We start from the raw sequence: 22929 nt of genomic DNA on the forward strand, positions 1-22929 counted from the left end.
TATAAAGTTACTTTTTTTTGCCAGTCCTTATTTTTCTAAATGTGTCATATTCCAGCATATAAGTGAACCTGTGTTTCAAGCAAACAGTAGTTGTTTCTACCTGACATAGGGGATTCAGTGACATTTGGTAATGACTGTGGAAGATGGGTAGATTGATTTAAGAAGGCTAAAAAAAGAAAGATGAAAGACTCAGTCTTGCATAGTAACCACAGGGTTCTGGCGTCTTTGAAAATACACGCATATCCTCCTGGGATTCCTCGTAAGTCACTCTGGAGAAAGGTACGGGTGCCTGGTAAAACAGAGGTCAGAGGCTGAGGGCTGGGATGCAGCCACAGCCACTCCCTGCTGTGGTTCTTGGCTCAAAGGCTGCATCCTTTTTAATGAGATACCTTTGTGTATGTTTCTTTGTGTATTTCCAGGAATCACACTGCTTCTGCCACGGAAGCAAGATGAGGACCCTGGCCGAGGTGCCCACAGTGTGGAAGGAGCTGCTTCCATTGCAGTGTGCATGCCGGCATCACCAGGCTGCTCCTGCCTCTCATGGTAACAACCCAGGGTTTGTCCTGCTTCCCATTTGCTTCCCTGTTCCTTGTCATTGGCAGCAAGATACTTCCCATGGAGAAGTAGTGTCTGTGCAGCAATTACCCAGTGATGTCTCTTACTAAAGTGGGAAAAAAGTGATGTAAATTTCCTTTACATGTGCTCATTTTCACCTATTTTACTTACTCTCTGGATTAATCCACAGCCTCTCCTTGCTCACCTTTCTCAGGAGTTCTCCCCAGTCTCAGCCTGTGATGTCACCTGGCAACTGCAGGAACTTCCTGAGAGGAGGCTTATGACACTCTTGCAAAGCCCTCTGCAATTGTTAGGAACAGACAGGGCAATAGCGCTGCTGGTCTGTTGCCACCAGGGTCAGTGGAGGCCTGCCTGGATGAAGAAGAGAAGCTCATGCTTCATTTGCCACTGGAAGGTGCTGGGAGAAATGGCCTTCCTCACAGACCAGGCGTGAGTTTCTTCCCAGCTTGCCCCCATCCTGCCACGAACTGCCTGGTGGTGCTCTGTGCTGATGCACCAGCCAAGAGAGACCTAGACTCTTGGTTTAATGAGGGGGGTAGGGAGAGTCTGGGAGACCTCAGAAAGCTTTGGGGTATGAGGAGGAGTCCCCATATAAAGAGCCACTAGTTTCTTTGAGTCACCATATCAGATTCCCCAGGGACCTCTGACCCTCACATCTTCCATAGTGCTCCAGGGCCACTACCAAATAGGATAGATTTCATGGAGAAGCTAAGGGCTACACTAATCCTTACTTGACATTAAGCTTAGAGACATAATTTGGATCTGGATTAAAAACAGTTTTCTGATTTTCCAAGTTGGTAAATGGAATAGGTTGCTGTCTGGGGTTTGGATTTGAGGATGACTCTGAAAGGATCTCCGAAGACTTCAAAGCTTTAAATGCCATCCTATCCATACCAAGTCTCAAGGAAAAGGGAGAGAGAGGCAGTTAAAGAAACCTGCATGATTCTGAGAGAAAGCTGTTATAGCTCTGATTTTTAATGAACACAAACAAAAGATGGAAGGAGGGGCACTAATGAAGGATGTCAAAAAGAATAGCAGGAATCTGTATATTAGTGTCAGGAAAAACTGAATATTAGTGTCAGGAAGTCCAGAATATGCAAAGACTTGTGAAATAGCAGCTGACTCAAGAATAATGCCCCATAGTTTACAAAGCACTTTTATGTAAATGATCATATGAATCCTCACAGTAATGCTGGGGGAGAGGGAAGGAGTTATTAGCCTTAGATTGTGTGGGGACTTCTCAGAGGCAAAACTGGGATTTGAGCCCAGATTGTTTCAGGCCCAATGCTGGCTCTTTCTACCACATCACTTTCTGTTATATTCCTCAGATGTACATTTAAAGAAAGATGGGCAAGGCCATCCTTAGGGAGACAGTGTACTGCAGGCAGGTGAGAGAAAGAAAAACTAGTTGCTGCTATATTTTCTTCAATACATCATGAAGCAAAGCAATCTTCAAATTTCTCAGGATGAATGAGTCCTTCAAGAAAAGTTGAGTTCTCCCAGATCAGGCCTGGACATTGAGATGGCTGTTTCCAAAGGGACCCTATTTCTCCTGGATGACACTCCAGAAATTACTTGCTCATTATCTGTATTCCCCACTGCACCTAGCTTTTCTTTTTCTTTATCCTCCCCCATTTTCATTGCTTTTAGAGAGAGAAGAAGGGAGAGAAACATCAATGCAAGAGAGAAGCATCGATTGATTGGTTGTCTCCCCTACATGCCCGGACTGGGGGCGTCACATGCGTCAGTGCCTGGACTAGGGATCGAACTCGCAACCTAGGACTGTGTTCTGACTGGGAATCGAGCCCACAACCTTTAGATTATGGGAAGACACTCCAACCAACTGAGCCACATTGGCCAGGACTAGACTTAACTTCTTGAAGGCAGGGAACATGGCCATCCCGTCCATCACAATATCCCCATTCACTGTGCAGACAATGAATAAATAACTGAACATAGACCATTTTATCTGTCAGTGGCAATTTCTATGAAATTATGGAGAATGGGAGGTATGCCACAGAGGCAGAAGTTATATGATTTACAAAAAAAGAGGACAGGTAGATTCTAAAATCTATTTACTAGTTAGCTGACATGAATCTTTAAGGTATTTATGTTCATTTTGAAGATAAAACTGAGGCCCCAAACATATAAAGTAAATCTCATCTCAGTCACCGTAGATACTTGATCAGAACTTTTGTCTTGGGTTACTCAAGGCGGAGATGGGGCCATTTGGGCTGCAATGTCATAAATGCAGTAAAAAGGGGTTTAAAAGCAAGAATCTTCTTTTTTAGACTCTAGTCCCTGCTTTTAGGATGCATTGTTTCATTAACTATTCAGACTTAGTATTGTTAAGTAGGATAGGTAGTAAACCAAGGCAGGGAGGGGGAGGGAGACATGTCTCACCCATTGACAAAGCAGTCCTGAGCCTGGTCTGATTAGATTTCCTGGTGTTCCCAACGTCACAAGCAGGGATAGCGCAGGAGGAGGGGAGTCCTTGAGACTCTGTGCTGGGAAAGGGGGCCTCTGTACCAATTTCACTAAGGCAAAGAGCCTTTACTAGGTGAGAAAGAAAGCCTTTGTAGCTGTACAATATTCCCAAGGTTTAGAAGGGGAAGAAAGAGAGGGAACCCAAAAGCCAACTAAGGTATATAACCCCTGAACCCCAATAGCACACTCAGATTAGCTGAGTGCCCACTTGTAGCCTTGACTCAAATGTATAGAATAAACTTATTAACAAAATTACTAAGAGCTTTATTTCCTCTATACGTGGGGCATTCAGACTAGGTGCATACCTGCTTGAAGCTTCGTGTTCGTGTGTTTCATAAATAAACTTGCTATCTCACTTTCAGTATATATATTGTCTCTCGCTTGAATTCATCTCTTGTGAGTGAGGCAAGAACTGAGGAACAAGCCTAGGGTGGATGCTGACTAAGGTCTCCCTGCTAACAGTATACAAAGTTTTACTTTCTGCCTATGCTAGAAGATAACATATTTTAGAGAAGTTTGAAAGTATATATTTAACACCAAAATTTAGCAATGCTGTTAATTGTCAATACTTATTATCATCATTATCATAATTACCATACATACAAGTGTAAGCACCGTGCTCTCTAAAGGGCATTGAGAGAATGAGAAACTGGGCAGGACTGAACCAGATTTTCAGAGTTTCCTTAAGCTCCCCTCTTCTTGGGAAGGACAATAGTAAAAGGTGGGATTTTCCTTTCCTCTTTTCATGGCCTTCAGGCCCACCTTTGCAATTCCATGTGTGAACTTTTGAGGGGCTGGGAGGAGCTTGAGCTGACACCATCTCATGTCCTCCTTCTCATTCAATTCACTGCAGCCACAAGGGTCTTCCCTTTGCCCCTCAACACACACAGGTGTTACCACCCCAGGCACTGGCACCTGCTCTTTCCTCTTCTGGGACTCTTCCCCAGATCATTACCCCCATGACTGGGGTGGCATCAGTGAACCCTCAGCTCAATCAGAATCTCCTGGGACAGGCCTGCCCGACCCATTCCCTGCTGTGTTTCTCCATAGCACTTTCATCACAACGTGAAACTGTTTAATTTCTCTTCTCCCTGTTCTTCCTCTCCTCTTTTTTTCTCCCTCTCTTTTTCCATGTCTGTAACCCCCTAGGAAGCTCCGTGAGGCAGGGACCTTATTTGTCTTGCTCACTTATATATCCTCAGTGCCTAGGATGGTACCTGAGGAGGTGTTCCACATCTACCTGTTGCAAAAATAAATTGACTTGCCCCACCTTTCTTGGCTGTGTCTATTTAGAACATTTAGGGACACTGTGATCATCTATTTTCAACAAATGGTGAATGATGGAAGGTAAATGGAGATCATTTGAAAGTACTCTGATATCAGTATAGAGTATTAATGTGTAAGGGGTCTCTGATAATCCAAAAATCCCACAGTGACAGGCTCAGATCACAAGTTCTGGAGGCATCTCTAAAGCTAAAGGAACTGTGCTTTTATCTTGGTGCAGTAAATGAAACCTCAGGGAAAGCTGAGAAAAAAGAATGGGGCAAGTTCCATCTGGAAATGTAAAAAGACTTGCTGGCAGGAGATAAACCGACTCAGGGCCTCTCAAAATATCCTTTATTCAGATCATGTTGTGCCACCTGATCAGTACCCATGGGCAAGATCAAAGTTAAGGAGCTAAGAGAAGTCCAAGGATAGACAGTAACAGAGAAGCTGGGGTGTCAGAGAAGGCTGAGGAAAACATTTCCTATGATGTTCTGGCTCAATTCTAGCATTTCCGTCAATTTTATTGAATAAAGTGGACACCTTGATTTGGCAAAATGTTGATGGTACTGCTGAATTTCTTAGTGAGGAAGGCAGAAAAGGGTGAGGCTATCAGGTCATCTTTTGGAACAAGACCCCAAATAACAGTTAATTAGGCAAGGTAGAAAGTTTTCTCTCTCATGGAAACTTCTGAGCTTAAGCAATTCAGGGCTACACAGCCTCTGTGATGTCATTGACCCACTTGTTTTTTCCTTGTTGTTCTACCATCTCTGGACATTGCCCTCATCTGCATGGTGGGCACTACCACATTCATATTTAAGCCAGAAGAGGAAAAGAAGGGGAAGGCACTCAGCTTTCAAGCTTACTTTCAGGAAGCTGCACACATAACTTCCGTTCACATCCAATTGGCCAGAACTTAGTCCTATGGCCATACCTCAGTGCAAACTGATGTTTGGGGCTGGATCGCTCTGTCGTGAAGGGCTTTTGTGAGCATTGCAGGATATTTAGCAGCATTCCTGGTGTCTGCATGCCAATAGCACCCCTCCTAGTCATGACAACCTGAAATGTTTCCAAATATTGAAGAATGTCCCAGGCGTGGGAAGGAGCGCAAAATCACTTCTGGTGAGACCAGTGCTTTAAAAAAAAAAGTTTTACTTTGATGTTTTTGAAGTCAGGTTTGGGACCTGAATAATTAATTTGATAATTGACTTGCCTCCTTGCACTATGATTTTGTGAACACAGAAACTAGAAAGTTAGGAAGGCAACCTTTGTTCTAGTTACCGCATACTATTTGATTGCATTTTAAGAAAAGTTCATACAAAGTTTGTACAAATACATTTTAATTCACTTTAAAAATGAAAGCTTGCAAGTCCTAAGAGATCTTTCTTCCATGCTTCAGCCCCTTGACATTTCACTGTTCTTACAGGTGTCCCTTTCTTCACAGATTAAGTAAGTAGGCACCCTAAGGCAGCCCCTGACTCTGGGAGGTGGGAAAGGTGAGGCACACAAGGAAAGGTCCCTTTTCCAATAAGATGTGTACATTGAGCTTGGAAAAAAAAAGCATTAATGAGGATTGTTTTGATTTTTTTCCCTTGGGGTCCCTAAATTTAAATTAGCTTTGTGGGAACTCTTTGTGATTAATCCCTCTCCTCTTCTAGAGGACATTTGAATGATATGCAAGAGAATATGAAGAAATCCAGGGAAAATATTTTTAAAATCTATCTTCCTATGTTTTTTAAATAGTGTACTGGGTGAACAGTATCCCCCCCCCAAATTTATATACACTTAGAACCTCAGATTTAGAAGTAGAGTCTTTGTGAATAAAATTAATTAAGATGACATCATACTGGATTAAAGTGGACCCTAAACCCAATGGATGCTGTCCTTAAAAGAAGAAAGGGAACACACAGAGACACTGAGAAGAAGGCCGTGTGAAGATGGAGACTTCAGTGACACATCTACAAGCCACGGAACACCAAGGATTGCTGGGAGCCACCGGAAGCTAAGAAGAAGCAAAGAAGTATTCTGCCCTACAAGCTTTGGAGGGAATAGGGCCCAGTGACGCCTTGATTTTGAACTTCTTGCCTCCAGAGCTCTGAGAGGATAAACTTCTGTTGCTTTAATCCATCCAATTTGTGGTAATTGCAGCACTAAGAAACTAATTCAAATGGTAATTTTATAATTGCATTTAGTTTTTTATTAACACTTGAGTTCTTGCTTCAGACTCCCTGCTTCTTTGAGCTGGCAGTAGCTTGCAACAAAATGTTAAGCCTTGACTCCATGTTTTGCCACTAATGGATTGGGCTTCAACATGACCATTTCAAGTTCAATTCCAACTGCACCAAAAAGACCTCAACCAACCAAACAAACAAAAAAACCAAACATACCCAAGAATTGTGTGTGACAAACAGGTTTCCTACTGAAGCCTGCACATGGCAATAATACTTCCTTCAGACTAAATTCCAAGACAAGAGAGTTGGGCAGCTGTCTATGGTGGGTAATGACTTCCAGTCTCTTAAAAAAAGGTTAGTGACCTCACCAGGGGAGCCTTTGCAACCCTAAATTAAAAGAGATACAGGGAGGCTTCTGGTCAGATCTCAGAGAAAAACACTGGGAGGTGAGTCAATAGGTAATGAATATGGGAACAGAAGGGAGAACTAAAGGGTGAAGTGGTGGGGAGTGGAACGGAGGAGATGTGAGAGAAAGAGAGGCAGAACAGCGGAATCCTTCTAAGAGGAGAGGGAACTGACCTTAATTTACCACAAGCAAAAACAAAGAGGGAGACTACACAACATTTTTAATGACGGTGTATCTGTCACTCACCCTGGTAGTAGTAATTATGTCTATTATGCAGAGTTTGTGGTGAAGATACTGTCCTGTGAACCCTGCTCCCAAAGGGGATTAATGGAGATGGGGGGGGGTTAGCATTGCCAAATAGAGCTTGGGAGGTGTGGAAGTTCTCGTGTATAATCCTGAAAATACACAGCTTTTAAAATAAAATAAAATAATAAAATAAAATAATCTTTAACTAAAAAGATCTTTAAATTAACTAAAGCAGGTAGACATTTCTCTATGTTAAAGCTGGGTCCTATGTTTATTTTTCTGCTCTTAGAGGGGCTAGCCATATGCCTGGCTTGATCTTTAGCAGAAGCAAATGACTTGCATACATGTTTTTGGAGGATAAAGAAGTGAATGTCTTTCTTGTCCAAAGAACAAGTCAGAAAGTCACCTCAATTTTTTGTGGAGGAGAGGGGGTGGGGTAGAGGTGTTGGATGAGAGCAAATGATTCCCATATCAGCCAGAGAACTAACATTGTCTGATGTTGGTTTCTGAAACTTCCCCCTAATTCAAAAACATTTATTGAGCACCTATTGTGTGCTAGTCACTGGTATAGGGGCTTTAAAGATTTATTTATTTATTTATTTATTTATTTATAGACAGGGAGGAAGGGAAGGAGAAAGAGAAGGAGAGAAATGTCAGTGTGTGGTTGCCTCTTGCACAACCCCTACTGGGGACCTGGCCTGCAACTCAGCCATGTGCCCTGAGTGGGAATTGAACTGTTGACCCTTTGGTTCACAGGCCAGCGCTCAGTCCACTGAGCAACACCAGCCAGGGCTACAGAGGCTTTAAATATAGAAATTTTAAAAAGGAGTTCACTGTTTAGTAGACAGATCTATGGTTAAATTATCATTCATTCATTCATTCATCAGATAGTTATTGAGTCTCTTCCATGTGCCAGAGAATGTTCTAGCACGTAGGGTACTAGGGTAAGCTGAGCAGAGGAAGGTCCTTCTATCTCTGGGTGAAAGAGTGGACGCAGGTCAATGGAGGAGGTATTTATTTGGCCTGGAGGAGTCAGGGAAGCTTTTCAGCACATCTCACTGTAAAACCTCAGAAAATGCTGGGTGACTGCTGACTCGCTTTTTAACTGTGACTTTAAAGTTTTTGTGATGTTTATATGTGAAAATCATCATCATTGCACTTCCCAGTAATCCAAAAGTGACCTGGCAGAGGAAACACAGCGTCCCAACAAAGTACATTTTAAGAAGAGGTTTTTTTATTATTCATCTTCTTATCATTATTATTTTCTGCTATGCAAACTCATCTACCCTCCAGGTGTCAACTGCCCCCTGCTAACTGATGGCCCCAAATGCATGACCCCTGAGCTCCAAGCCCTCTGTCTACATCCTGGGTTGATATTTCTGTCTCCCACCTTGGTGCTGGCGCCTCCCAGACACCTTGCCCAGTCTGGAGTCATCTGATATTCCTCTTCTTCCTCCCTCCATGCCAAATCATTCTCTGAACTGTCTCCTTCCTCTCCACTGCTTGGGGCTGATTTTTCTGTCCCTAGGGCCAGTGCAGAAGCCTGTCCTTTCCTGCTCAGGCTTTGTCTTTTCCCAGGACTTGGGCTAGGTGAAGACCTGGGTAATTTCCCAGCATCCTCTGGGCCATCCCCTCACCAAGACAGCACTTGGCACACAGCACCTAGCACGTGGTGTGGGCAGAGAGAGGAAGAGTCTCCTTTTCCCTGGCCACTCTCCAGGGGGTTTTCTTTTCCAGCTCTCTGACCACCTTTACCATGAAACTCAGGTACGTTCCCAGTGGGTTTCCAATTCTTAGCTTGTGAGGACCCCTTAGAGATCCGCATCTGAGGACTCAGAATGAAAAAAAGCAATTGGACAGCAGCTGACATGGGGATAAGAGAGAGAAAGGGGAGGGGGCGCCCATTACAGTCTCCCTCCTGCCTTCAGAGGTTACTGGTTTTTGACAGAGGGGTCAGACCAATCTATCATCTCTGCAGGGTCCCCCTCTTGCTACGGGGCTCCACTGTTTTCTGTGGGGACAGAAGCCAGAGGATTTGCCATTGTGAGCCCTGGTGGTGTGAGCAGAACAGTGCTTGTCTCACTTCTGCTAAATAACCCTGTTAAGCTAATACTTGGAGGCAGGCTCCTTCTGTGCCAGGGCTGCACCCAGACCCAGTGAGGACGGACTTGTGAACTGGGCTTTCTGTTTATACTGTTACTCGGCTGGCTAGGCCTCTCTCTGGGCCTACCTCCTGCCTCCCTGCCACCGCTGCAATGTAGACATCCAAGGGCCATAACTAATTCATTAGGTGTCCTCTTTCAGCCTGGGCATGTGTTTTTAATTCACTTTTCTATGCAGACTCAGGTGACAGCCCTTCCTTTTCTTTGTCCTCACGGAGCACAGCTGAAGTCAGCTTTGTACCTTCACTCCACATAGAGGCACACTCTACAGCTGCCTCCGTGCCAAGCAACACTTGCTTGTTTGAAACTATTTGAAATATTTCAGACTTTTAAAATAGTGATAGAATAAATTTTAACTTTAGTGCTGTCATCAAATTTCTGGAAGCATCTTTATAATTGAGTAAGTCCAGCCTTCCCCCAGCCCCAATCTTACGGTTTACAAAGCAAAGACTGAGAGATGTTAAATTGCACAGCAATTTAAATTTAAATTAAAACTCAAAATTAAAACCCATGCCTTCTAAATCCTAACCATATGCCCCTTCATAATACAATACTATGAGGTCTCTAAAATCAATTTAAATCCAGATAGAGTGGCCTGATCCACTGTCTGCCAATTCTAAATAAATGCATTGAAACAAATCTCTAAAATGACCAAATCTCCAAGAGAAATGGTGAAGTGTGGTTATTTATCTGATGGTGAGCAATAGTTATTATTTGCTTCTTTTGTTATTTTAGACCTGTAAAGATAAAGAGATTAAACTTCCAAAGCAAAAACAAAAGTATAGTATAGTATAGAGAAGGGCAAGAGAAAAGAAGATCTCGAAGAAAAGAGAAACTGGGATAGGAATTGTAAGTCATGGGAGCTTGAATGCAGAGAGCTGTCAGAAGTGGAAATTCAGGGAGGCTTTATATTAGAAAAGGTGAGGACTCCGGAGTCTGAGAGACATGATTTTGAATCTCAAACTGTAGCATATACTAAATGTGATTTTGGGGCAACTAAGTTCTCAGAGCTTCAGTTTTCTCCTTTGTAAAATGAGGCTAACGTCTTTATTGGAGTGTTGATGTAATTAATGATTAAGTGAGAAAATGCATGTAAGCATTAAGTAGTAACACATGTGATTACATTAAGCTTGAATTAGAGGGGAGAGCCTGGAACCTCTGAGGCCATCCCCCAGAGTTCTGGAGCAGAACTGGATAGTCTTTGGCTCTGGCACCTAATGTTCACAATTCAATCTTGTGACCAGTATTCCCATGGAGCAGGTCCCAGACTGCAGGGGCACCCAGCCAGACCAGGTGACTTGGGTTTGTCTTTGCTGATTAGGATTTAGAACCCTTCTTTTCTTTTTCTTATGCATTCTTCCATGGTGTTTTTTAAGTGGGGGATGGGGCATTGGCAAAGTCTGGAGATATTTTGGTTTCAAAACTGGGGGTGAGTGTGGGGTGGTATTGGCATCTAATGGGTAGAGACCAGGGATGCTGCTAAACGTTCTACCATACCCAGGACAGATGCCGCCCCCGCCCCGCCCCGCGGCACGGAATTACCCAGCTCTAAATATTCATTAATAGAGCTGAGGTTGAGAAACCCTGTCCCACTACATCAAACTGTCTTTATCCTTTGAGACAAATGTTCAGGTCTGTACTATCCAGGCAAGCCTTCACAGAACACAGAAAAAAGAGGTCTGATTTTGGGGGGCTTCTTAGTTTCTTAGTGACCTTTAAAAAACCTCTTTTGCAATCTTTGGGGTCCTAGGCTAGGCTGGCGATTTGTCTATTTAATGCAGGGGATTCTCCAACCCCCAGGCCGCAGACCATTAGCGGTTCTCTGCCTGTTAAGAACCCCGCCCAACCGCAAGAGGTGAGCAGCGGGTGAGCCAGTGAAGCTTCGCCGCCTTGCATTACCAACTCTGCCCCGCCCCGGCCCCGCCCTGGCCCTCCGTGGAAAAATTGTCTTCCACGAAACCAGTCCCTGGTGCCGGAAAGGTTAGGGACCGCTGCTTTCAAGGCTATTTCTTGTTTCCTTTCCTCATCTCTTTGATGGTAGCATCCTGATTTTCCTTGAGAAACTCGCTGTTCTGTACTCACCGTCCTTGTGGGTTGGGTAGACCTGACTCCGTGTGTGGGGATGCGACCACTGAACTACCTGTCCACAGTGGCTGGTTTAGAAACGGACACGGAACAAGTAGAGCTGGGTGAGATGCACTTCCAGAACTTCTGTGTACTGTGGGAAGAGAGACACACTTTCTTTAGGTGCACCGAGAGGAGACGACATATCCTCAAGATGCAGAAAAGGTATCTGTCTCCATGACAAGGTGAACCGTAGTGGTGATGAAGCAGTTCAGGGAAAGCAGAACAGAGAAATAGAGAATGAGCCCCAATGACATCATTCAGGCCTTGAACTCATACACATCTTATTTGCATAAATAACTCCCTTACTTAAAAAAAAAAAGCATCAAATAGTTTTTACTAAGCTTCTGTCACTTATAACTGAGAGTCTTGATTAAGACAAACCAGGAGGTTGAACATAACAAGGTTGGAGGAAGCAATAGTCCTCTGAGAGCACTTTTCAAACCTAAGACTTTTCTTAAACTGTATTGCTCTAGAAGCATTTTTTTTCTTCTGGCAGGACAATTTGAAGCTTTTATTTATTTATTTTGGCCTGCCTAACAAGCGAAGCTTTTTTCTGTAGGAGTTGTAATGGGACTGGAATAGCTGGAAAAGCCAGATAGGCAAGGCTTGTGTACTTAACTAAGGCATGGCCAGATTCTCTGGCCTGGGCTTAGAATTTGGAGCAGGGGAGGCAAGGATGGTGGGGACTTAGTTCTGCAGCAGCAACAGCAGATTCCAGGGCAGTAGTGGCCATGGTAACACCAGTGGTGACCAGTTCCCAATGGTGTCTAGTCAGTGTCCAGTGTCCAGCAGTGAGTGGCCACAGGAGTGATCTCTTCAAGTGGTTCCTGGGACATAATATTGGGTCAGGGGTCCAGCTGCCTAGCTTCCCTTCTTCCTGCCTGTTTTCCTGAGGCTGCCTCTACAGCCTTCTCTTGATTCTATCAACTACTCAATATCCTCAATAAATTATTTCTTGCTTAAACTAGCCAGTCACTTCCTGCTGCTAGAACCATGAAAGGGCCTGATGAGAGATGATCTGCAGCTATTGCTGAGTAGCGATATAATTCAGTGACTTTAAACAATAGACATTTATTATTACTTAATAATTTGTGGCTTGAGGAGGTTAGAATGTTAGTTTTCAGATAATAGTATGAGGCAAATGTGCCCAGTTGGCAGGTGGGTTTACATTTCTTCAGTCTCTGGGGGTGTTGTCCTCATCTGCTTCCATGTCCACATCCAGCCCAAGGAAGGAAGAGTTCGAAGCAGACACACCCACAGTCTTGAGGCTCAGGCCGGAAGCAGCACATGTCACTTCCCATATTCCACTGCCACCTGCAAAAGGAGGGTGTAGGTACTATGGTGGGAGGAGTGGATATTGGTGAAGAATTAATAGTTTATTCCATAATACCATAATTTTAAAGTAATGAATGAAATGGTGGAAATTTATAACACAGTGGTAGTTAGGTGGAAAACTTGTTTTTTTTGATGATGCAGGTGATTTGTAGTCTCAATTTTTTCAATTTATACAAAATATCATGCATACAGCATGATATAGTTACAATATAGTACTATGACATATGATATAATGAAAGAGAACAAAACAGCCGTAGGGAGACCTGTGTTTACATTTACGCCCTGATGTAAACTAGCTTTCCATTTCTCTGAGCCTCAGTTCCTTATTTGTAAGATGGGGATTCTAATAACTGCCTGAGCAGATTGTTGCACGGATTCAATGAGATAAGTTACATGCCCAGAACAGTCCCTGGTGCATAGTTGGATGCTTAGTTATGATCGAGTTTCCTTTATAGGATAGTGTGCAGGAGTATGAAAAGGCAATGAGGAGTTTATCCTTCTGCAACTTACTAACTCTGAAAATTTGGGAAATTTCAGGTTTGGAAGCTTTGTCCATAAAAGGGCTGATAACTTTTAATCTGTCCTTTGTGGTTTCTTTAAGAACCTATAAGTCTATGGAATTTGTCTGTCTCATTTCATATTTTGAATATCTCACTTAATCCCATAGCCTCTCCTAAGAAGTTTTGATCCTCCCACTTGCTATCTGTAACAATGCTGGGCAGTTTACTTTTTAAAAATTTGCTTTTATGTTTTGGTGAATTGTGAATTATTTCTCTTTTGAAAGATTATTACAAACATTAACTGGGATCACATATGTGAAAAAGTACTCAATGAAGTACTCACCAAGGGACTCTAGACAGTAGGCATTATTGTCATTCTTAAATGTGAGGATAAAGTTAATTTTCTATTTTCTGTTTTCTTTAAAAATAAATTTGCCAGAAACACTGACATAGAAACAGGATTTCTCCTCTCATTCCACTGCTTATTTCTCAACTAGAGTTATAATCCTTTGTTTGTGACACTACAATTTGTTACCACTGGAGAGGATTCTAATGTTGAAAATAGATTAGGTGAGATGTAAATGAGAGTGAATGACCATTCTAAAGTTTTGGGGTTTTTTTTGCACCTATTAATGAATTTTCCTTTGTTCTCTATTGTAAAGTGATAGCCAGTTAATAAAAGATGGTGGTATGAGATTTTTCAGAAAGAGTATAACTGGAGTCTGGAGAAATGTGCAGTCTCAGGTCTTCAAAAATATTAATCCACAATGAATGTTGAGGAGAGGAGATATTAGTATGTAATATGTTATGGAAATAAAAGATGGAATGCCATGAGGTGCTAGGATGAGCTTTCATTTATCCTTCCATTGTGCCCACCCAAAAAGCCTGACTGTTAGCTATCTCCCTGCAGCATTATTTAAATCCTATGTGATATGCAGAACAGCTTTGGGCAAAGTACTCTAGGCTTATAGATAAAAGTCAGTTTAAGATGAAATTTTGGGTGTAGTGCTAGGATCAAAGGTCTGGGAGTCTGGGAATTTGGTTCTTATCCCAGCCCTGAAAAACTAGCTGTGTCCTTGGATAATTTTTGGAAATTTTCTCTATATTTGTTCCCTTGTTTGTTAGAGAGAAGTGGAGTAGACTCATGCCATCACCAGATGAGATCTTAGGTCCGTTTGGTTCGGAGTTCTGTGCTGCTAGGGCTACCATTTCAGATCTCCTCATATCTGGGTTGTTTTGGCCTTGGTTGGGTTGAGTGCCCTGCATATTAACCTTCATACCTTGACTCCACATTGGAATAAAAACAGTTCTGTGAGAACACATTGTACGAAGAAATAACAGAGAGAAGAAACCAGTTTCTCTTACAGGCAGTACATTCAGGCTCAGGGATCATACATGAATACTTAGTCACTAGAACAGGGGGAGGAAATTCAGTTCAACACATACTGATGAGTGACTTAATATGGTAGAGAGCGAATGGGGCTCTGAAGGACAAAGAAACCACGCCTCGGTCCAGCCCCTGTCCCCAGAGTGCTATATCTAGTTAGGGAGATCATATTCCCTCTTTCCCTCTCCCTCTCTCCCCCCTCCCCACAGTAACTGACATGATAGGTCCATGAACACTGATTGAGTGTGGTGCAAGACACTAGCAAGACCATCCAGGGGTGTAAAGGTGAAAAATGTCTCCACCCTTGAGAAACTTAGGTAAGGCAAGTTCTGAAAAAAATGATACTACCAGAAGCAAAGAGAGATGAGAACCAAAAATTATAATAATAAAACATTTACATAGTACTTTACTAAGTACTTTTGTCTATAGTCCTTACATACTCTCTTGCTCTTTCCCGGGTGGCTTTCAGAACATCCTTTCTGGTATTTCTGCCACCTCTCTGACCATCCTTCTCAGTCTTCTTTCAGAATTCTTTCCTTAGCTTTCCTAAGACAATGTTCCTGGGTGACGTCTTGCACATCCAAGGCCTCAGTGTCAGTTACCTGCTGATGAGTCTTGCTGGAATTTTATCTCCATGAGGACAGAAATCTTGTCTGTTGTGCTTATCCATTTATACTCAGTAATTATTATAGTGTAGTGCCTTGCCCATATTAGAATCTTAAAATATATCTAACTGAATTTGGATCTCTAATTTAGAGCTACTCCTCATGTACTCTGTTAGAAAACTGTCAATTTGCATCTCTCTGTGTATGTTTGTGGTACCTCATATTTGAAATGTCCACAAAGAACAACTGACCTTCAAGTAATCCCCCCCAAATTTGTTCTTCATTGAGATATTCTTATCTCAGTGAATTGTACTTCTGTCTTCCCCAATCACCTAAGCCAGAAATGTAGAAACCCTCTTCAATTTTACTGAACCCTGACCTTCCCTTTATTCTTCCTATTTAGTCAGGCAACAATTCCTACTGGACCTGTCCACTCCTGCCTGGGTTATTTAAAAAATCTCTTAGCTCATCTCTCCTATTTCTATTAAGTATTCTTCATGATTTCTTACAATGAATTGTGAGTTCTAACCCCATCCTTAGTTTAAGTGTAATTTGTTCCTATTTTTGTTTTCTCTTGGTTCTATTTTCCTCAGATTAAAAAAAATGTTTTAATCTTGCTGCAGAGTACATATATATTTTTATAAGTAGCCTAAAATACCACCTAACAAGGTGGCAAATAATACATATGCACTATATTATTTTGAAATGTTTTGATTACTAGCAAAATAAAAAAAACCCAGCTTAAATAAAAACAGAGACATTGTTGACTCACACATTTGGGTAGTGCAAGACTGATTTTGCATTCAAGCACAGCCAAATATAGCGCATAAACACGGTCATCATGATTCTTGGCTCTGATTTCTTCTGTCAAATCAGACATCTTACTTACACTATAATCTTTACTAGTTCAAAGCAGCATGAGGCAGTTTTACATTTTCCAAATGGCCACAAAAAGATATCCCATTCCACATGTACCTCTTATAATGTGACATTGTTACTCCTGCCCTCAAGATGTGGGGCCTAGGATCCCTTCCATTGCATTTGGTTGGGCACGAGGATACAGCAAAGTGATGCTATATGACTTTTGAGTCTAGGTCATAAAAGCTGATATGACTTCGACCTGTTCATCTTTGGATGTTCTCTTGGAACCCAGCCACCATGCCATGTGGAAGCCAAACAAGCTGTAGAGAGGAACCCAGCTGAGCCCCCAGACATGTGAGTACCCTAGGCAATTCTGGCCTGCCACTGAGTCCTCCAAGTTGCCCCCCTCCCTGAATCCCCACAAGACATGGAGCAGAGACATCTTGAGCCTGCTGCATCCTGTCCAAATTCTTGATCTGTAGAGAACACGAGAGATAATAAAACGGTGTAGTTTGAAACCACTACATTTTTGAGGGAATTTATTACACAGCAATAGGTAACCGAATACAGAAAGAAGTGTGTGACGTCCTGTGTGGCTCCTCAGGTCCTTTCTTTTTGAATAAGTCATGCTTTCTGGCTCACAGTAATCAGACGAGGTCTCTAAGTAATGTCTGTGCTCACCTTACACTGCAGGGAGTGTTTATGTTTTGAACATCTCTATTTTATAACAAGATTTTTACTGAGCTTATGTGGCATTTTTCAGGGAGCCGTGCTTCATATATTCATAGATTCTATAATTGTTTACCATAAGCAATCTGAAACCAGGAACATCCCGCTAAGAGCATTCCATAGATAAAAACTTTCCTTTTTGAACTGTTGTTAATCATTTACCAGGAGGTCAGTTATCAGCAAATTAACAGACTAGGCTAGGGAACTTGCCTTCTCTCCTCCAGAGATCCCTCTCGTAACAGAGAGAGACTGGATCACAGGCCAGCTGTTTTCACTCCTTCCTCCTCACCCATTCCATTCTCAGCAAGTTTCCTCCTGATGGAGGAAGGTTGGCTGCTGGTCCCCTCAGTAACCCAACCAGGAAAGATGTATCTCTCTTTCTCTCTCTCACTCTTCTAGAAAAGGTCACAGTATAGCTCTGATTGGTTCTGATTGTCCAGACCAATCTTTAGAGCTATGGTGAATCAGTCCCAATCAAACTATATAAATGAAAGAAAATTAGGGTGCTATAAGAAGAAAAGGGAATAAATCTTGGGCCAGCAAAAATGAAAATAATAGCTGAGATATATTATTATTATTAATATTATTACATGCCAGTCTTCTTTCTGAAGTGGTCTGACTTCACTCTATGCTCCATCCTGGTGCTGGGAAAAGGTTTCTAATATGCAGATCTAAACAATGGGTATATTAGTGTCTTAGGGATAGAGTAATGCTAGTTGCTATAACAAATAATTGCTTATGTTTTAGTAGCTTAGCGCAATAGCTTAACACAACAGAAATTCATTTCTCAATCACATAATAGGCAAATACAGATATTCCTGGTGATTCTGACTCTCCATTTTGTGGCTTTTCCTTGCCTAAGGCTTGGGAATCCTCTGATCCTCTGTATCCAGCCAGTGGATGAGGGAAGAGAGGGTGGAGAAGCCACATTTCTTAACACTTTGACTCAGAAATGACAAATATTACTTCTGCTCACCTTCTGTTGCTGAGAAATGACCACATGGTCTCATCTAAATGCAAAGGGGACTGGAAGATATAGTTTCTGGCTGGTAAGTCGGTTCTTGGTGGTGGTGGGGGTGATGACACAAAATTTGGTGGTCAGTTAGTTAGCTATCCCAGACACACTTGTGTTCCTGGCTCCTAACCCCGTGTCTGCACCAAGCTGATGTTCGGGATGTCTGCAGCTGAATTCATTTTGTCTGAGCCTTAGATGGCCATGAGGTGCCAGGGCACGTTTGATGGTGTGGCATATGAGACAGCAGGTGACAGATACCAACTGAGGCCTCTAGAGTGGGTACAAAAGGCTGAGCAGAGGTTGGGTTTCAGCTGATTGTGAAATAAAGAAAGTGTTTGTGGGTACAGCAGATTGTCCCAGTGTCCCGTAAGATGGCTCTTCTGCCTCCCCCATCTCTTTGCGAAGCCCTCTCTCCTCACCACTTGCTGGGGAGAGGCATGTTTCTCTCAGAGCCCTCTTGGGAAAGTGGAATTTGATGGCCATTCCTTGAAACCTTTTTAGGTATGGGAAAGATGGGGAAAAGATCATTTCAGAGGTAGGCTCTGGAATATGGTGTTGATGAAAACCACTCCTTTTTTTTGGAAATCCACCTGAATGGGCTGTTAAATTGAGAAGCTGGAGCTGTCAGCAGTTAATTGCTGCTCTGTATAATGATTCAAAGGCTGTCTTTGTGGCAAGCAGAGGCGTTGTCTCTGCAGCCCACATTGCCTTTGGGAAATGGCTTCCTGTCCACCTGTGGGTCCACACTGTGCCATCCATGCCTGCAGACTTCGGTTCTGTTGAGCTGAGACCCCAAGGCCACAGGAAGAACATGCTGGTGTCACCTTGGCCTCATGTGGAAAAGGCACCACAGCAAAGACTTGGCTGGGTTCAGTGAATTTCCTCTAAGTCTAGCAATAATCTAGACTATAAAACATATTAAACCCAAACCATAGCTTTTAACTTATGTAGTTATCATGGGAAGGAGGTGTATTTTTGAGATAATTTGTTCAGATATAATATTCTTTTTTTAAAGTATATTTTATTGGTTATGCTATTACAGTTGTCCCATTTTATTCTCCCTTTTATTCCCCTCCGCCCTGCACCCACACTCCTACCAGCATTCCCCTCCCTTAGTACATGTCCATGGGTCATACATATAAGTTCTTGGGCTTCTCCATTTCCTATACTATGCTTAACCTCCCTCTGTCTATTTTGGACCTACCATTTATGCTTCTTATTCTCTGTACCTTTTCCCTCATCCTCCCCTGTCTCTGTCCCCACTGATAACTCTCCATGTGATCTCCATTTTTGTGATTCAGATCCTGTTCTAGTTGTTTGCTTAGTTTGTTTTCATTTTTGTTTTTTTTAGGTTCAGTTGTTGATAGTTGTGAGTTCGTTGTCATCTTAATGTTCATAGTTTTGATCTTCTTTTCCTTAGATAAGTCCCTTTAACATTTCATGTAATAAGGACTTGGTGATGATGAACTCCTTTAACTTGACCTTATCTGGGAAGCACTTTATCTTCCCTTCCATTCTAAATGATACCTTTGCTGGATACAGTAATCTTGGATAGAGGTCCTTGCCTTTCATGACTTGGAATACTTCTTTCCAGCCACTTCTTGCCTGTAAGGTCTCTTTTGAGAAGTCAGCTGACAGTCTTATGGGAACTCCTTTGTAGGTAACAGTGTCCTTTTCTCTTGCTACTTCTAAGATTCTCTCCTTCTGCTTAATCTTGGGTAATGTAATTATGATGTGCCTTGGTGTGTTCCTCCTTGGGTCCAGCTTCTTTGGGACTCTCTGAGCTTCCTGGACTTCCTGGTAGTCTATTTCTTTTGCCATACTGGGGAAGTTCTTCATTATTTTTTCAAATAATTTCAATTTCTTGCTCATCCTCTTCTTCTGACACCCCTATGATTTGGATACTGAAACATTTAAAGTTGTCCCAGAGGTTCCCTAAGCCTCTCCTCATTTTTTTGAATTATTCTTTCGTGGCATTCTGTTCTGGTTGAAAGTTTAGTTTTTCCTTCTGCTCCAAACCGTTGATTTGAGTCCTGATTTCCTTCCCTTTACTGTTGGTTTCCTGTATATTTTTCTTTTTCTTTATTTCTTTAAAGATTTTATTTATTTTTAGATAGAGGTGAGGGGTGGGAGAAGAGAGGAAGAGAAACTTCAATGTATGGTTGCCTCTCCTGTGTCCTGTACTGGGGACCTGGCCCTCAACCCAAGTATGTGCCCTGACTGGGAATCGAACTGATGACCCTTTGGTTTGCAGGCCAGCACTCAATCCACTGAGCCACACCAGCCAGGGTCCTTTATATTTTTCTTCATTTCACTTTGGATAGCCTTCCCTTTTTCCTCTATTTTGTGACCATACTCAGCTATTTCTGTGAGCATCCTGATTACCAGTGTTTTGAACTCTGTATCTGATAGGTTGGCTATCTCTTTGTCGCTTAGTTGTATTTTTTCTGGTGCTTTGATCTGTTCTTTCATTTGGACCATATTTCTTTGTCTCAGCACACCTGTTACATTGTAAGGGGCAGAGCCTTGGGTATTCTCCAGGGTGGGGCTACCCATTTCACTGCCATTGTGGCACTGTGTGTGGGGGAGGGGTCAGAGAGGGAACAATGCTGCTTACTCTGCTCTCAGCCTTCTTTCAGTTACTTCTCCTGCTCCCAAAAGCAAATTGGGCCTTTCTGTTGCTGATTCCTAGATGAGTGGTTCTATGTACATTCTATGACCCCATAGGTCTCTCCAGAGAACTTTGCTGTGAGGCTGGGGGTTTTCTCCTGCTGCTGCAACTGCCACATATTTTTACAGCCAGACGTTTTGAGGCTTTTTTTCTGCTGTGCTGGAACCCCGGGTTGCGTGGTCTGTGTTGCTCCCCATTTGTTCCTCCCAGTTTATCTGCTCACAAATGTGGGACCGCCAGCTTCTGCCTTTCCTGCCCAGTCTTCCAGTGGCCACCTTGCCGTGTATCCTCTCTGCTCTGGCTGCCCATTTCCACCCCTCCTGCCAGTTTGGATGAATGCTTATCCTTTACTCCTTCATTGTCAGACTTCCATACAGTTTGATTTTCTGGCAGTTCTGGTTATTTTTTGTTTTTAAGTTTGTTGTTGTCCTTCTTTTGGTTGTGTGAGGAGGCAAAGTGTATCAACCTATGCCTCCATCTTGGCCAGAAGTCTCTCATTCAGAGAATATTCTTATGATTTGTGTAATTTTTATATGCATGATATATATCAATAAGAGTTTATAAAGTTAAAAACAGCTGTTGATTCTTTTGGTAGTATTTGGTCATTTTGGGATCTAGAGATACACTCTTCATCTGAATAACTGCATGAGTCTTACCTGGACTGATAAAGCCTTGGCATGTAGGGGGATCTCCACAGAAGAGAGTGGGCTTTCCCACTGTCATTACCTGTGGAGAGGCAGTTTGGGGGCTGGAATTGTGCCGGCAGGCCTTGTATGGGGTGAGAGATACTTACCCCTTTCTCTGAACCTATGCCTCTGGACTGTGAAACATTTTAGTCATCCAGGTTGGTGACTTTTAAATAGTTTGAAAGGTATCTTACAGAGGAACACTTCTCAACCCTAACCCCCCTGCCCCCAAACAAACTATGCCCTATTTGATAAACATAAAAATCTCATGGAAGTGAGAAGAAAGGTCTGAACCAATACCCAGAAACTGGAAGTTTGAGGTGTGTGATGGGTAATTGAATGTCAAGTGGCGTCTACTGCAGTGCAGCTTCATGTGGATTCTTGGAATAGATAGACAGAAAGGATATGTTGGTGTGTTCTCCTATCTGCACTGCTAGTCTCCTTGTGTTATAATCATCTGCTTATTTGTCAGGCTTTGGCTCCAGATCTCAGTCTCACGGAGGGTAGGCACCAAGTCTGTATCTTTTAGCAGGCACTTGGACTTGGTAAGTGGTGTCCATTGAACAAATGCCTGAACCTCAGTGCTTGCTTATCCTGTGGTGTATTTCCCCATGTATGAAGTGTTCCATAGAGACTCACCTTCCCAAGGTTGGTACAGGGCCTGGCACAAATTCAAGATTCTGTAAACATTTGGGGGTTAATGATGTGATGAATTCATCAGTAATAAGTGATGGAGATCACTGGTACCAAGAAAAAGCTGTAACAAGTCTAAACCATCAGAAAGCAAAGCAGAGTGGGAATAGAGTCCATTTGCTTATGAAAACTTAAGACATGGGACCATTTTCATAAACCTTATGTAGTCATTTACAAGCATCCTCTTTGAGGGTGAAACACTGAGCCTGAAAGGAAAGGATTAGTAGGGTCCCAGATTGTCTTTTAGGCTGGATTCCTTTTTCCCCTGCCAGAACCGACATACCCTTGGGGGATCTGAGGAGCACCTGTGCCCTGGAGTAAAGATGAAAAAATGTGAGTCCGGCCAAGATGGAGGGGTAGGTAGACACACTGTGCCTCCTCGCACAACCAAAAGAAGGACAACAACAATTTAAAAACAAAAAGCAACCATAATTGACAGAAAATCCAACTGTATGGAAGTCCGAAAACCAAGGAGATAAAGAAGAAACATTCATGTAGACCGGTAGGAGGGGCGGAGATGGGCAGCTGGGGCAGGGGTGGGGAGAGGTCTTGGCAAGGCGGTGGCTGGCGGACCCAGTGAGGTGGTGGATTGTGGAATGGGGTAGGCCAGGCTGCAGCTAGCAGACCCCCCAAGGTGGCCCCACATTCGTGCATAGATAAACCAGGAGGAACAGAAGGGGAGCAAAGCCGACTGCACAACCCAGGGCTCCAGCATCGAGAAATAAAGCCTCAAACTTCTAATTGAAAACACCTGTGGGGGTTGAGGCAGCGGCAGGGGAAACTCCCAGCCTCACAGGAGAGTTTGTTGGAGAGACCCCCAGGGGCCTAGAGCATGCACAAGCCCACCCACTCGGGAATCAGCACCAGAGGGGCCCAATTTGATTGTGGGTAGCAAAGGCAGTGACTGAAATCCAGCAGAGAGTGGAGCAAGCCATTGCTGCTTCTCGGTACCTCCCCCATGCACATAGTCACAGCACAGCGACCAGCGTTACCCCACCCTGGTGGACAC

The 22929-nt window shown here is 43.0% G+C and overlaps 1 long non-coding RNA gene across 1 annotated transcript; it reads left to right on the plus strand.

Moving 5' to 3' along the window:
• The first annotated feature begins 328 nt into the window (after positions 1-328).
• Positions 329-3372, plus strand: LOC123480351 (uncharacterized). Its single transcript, XR_006656310.2, has 3 exons — positions 329-543; positions 770-1005; positions 2227-3372. It is a non-coding gene; the product is annotated as an uncharacterized lncRNA (long non-coding RNA).
• The last annotated feature ends 19557 nt before the right edge of the window (positions 3373-22929 follow it).

This window comes from Desmodus rotundus, chromosome 13 (assembly GCF_022682495.2).
Source record: "Desmodus rotundus isolate HL8 chromosome 13, HLdesRot8A.1, whole genome shotgun sequence".
NCBI lineage: Eukaryota > Metazoa > Chordata > Mammalia > Chiroptera > Phyllostomidae > Desmodus > Desmodus rotundus.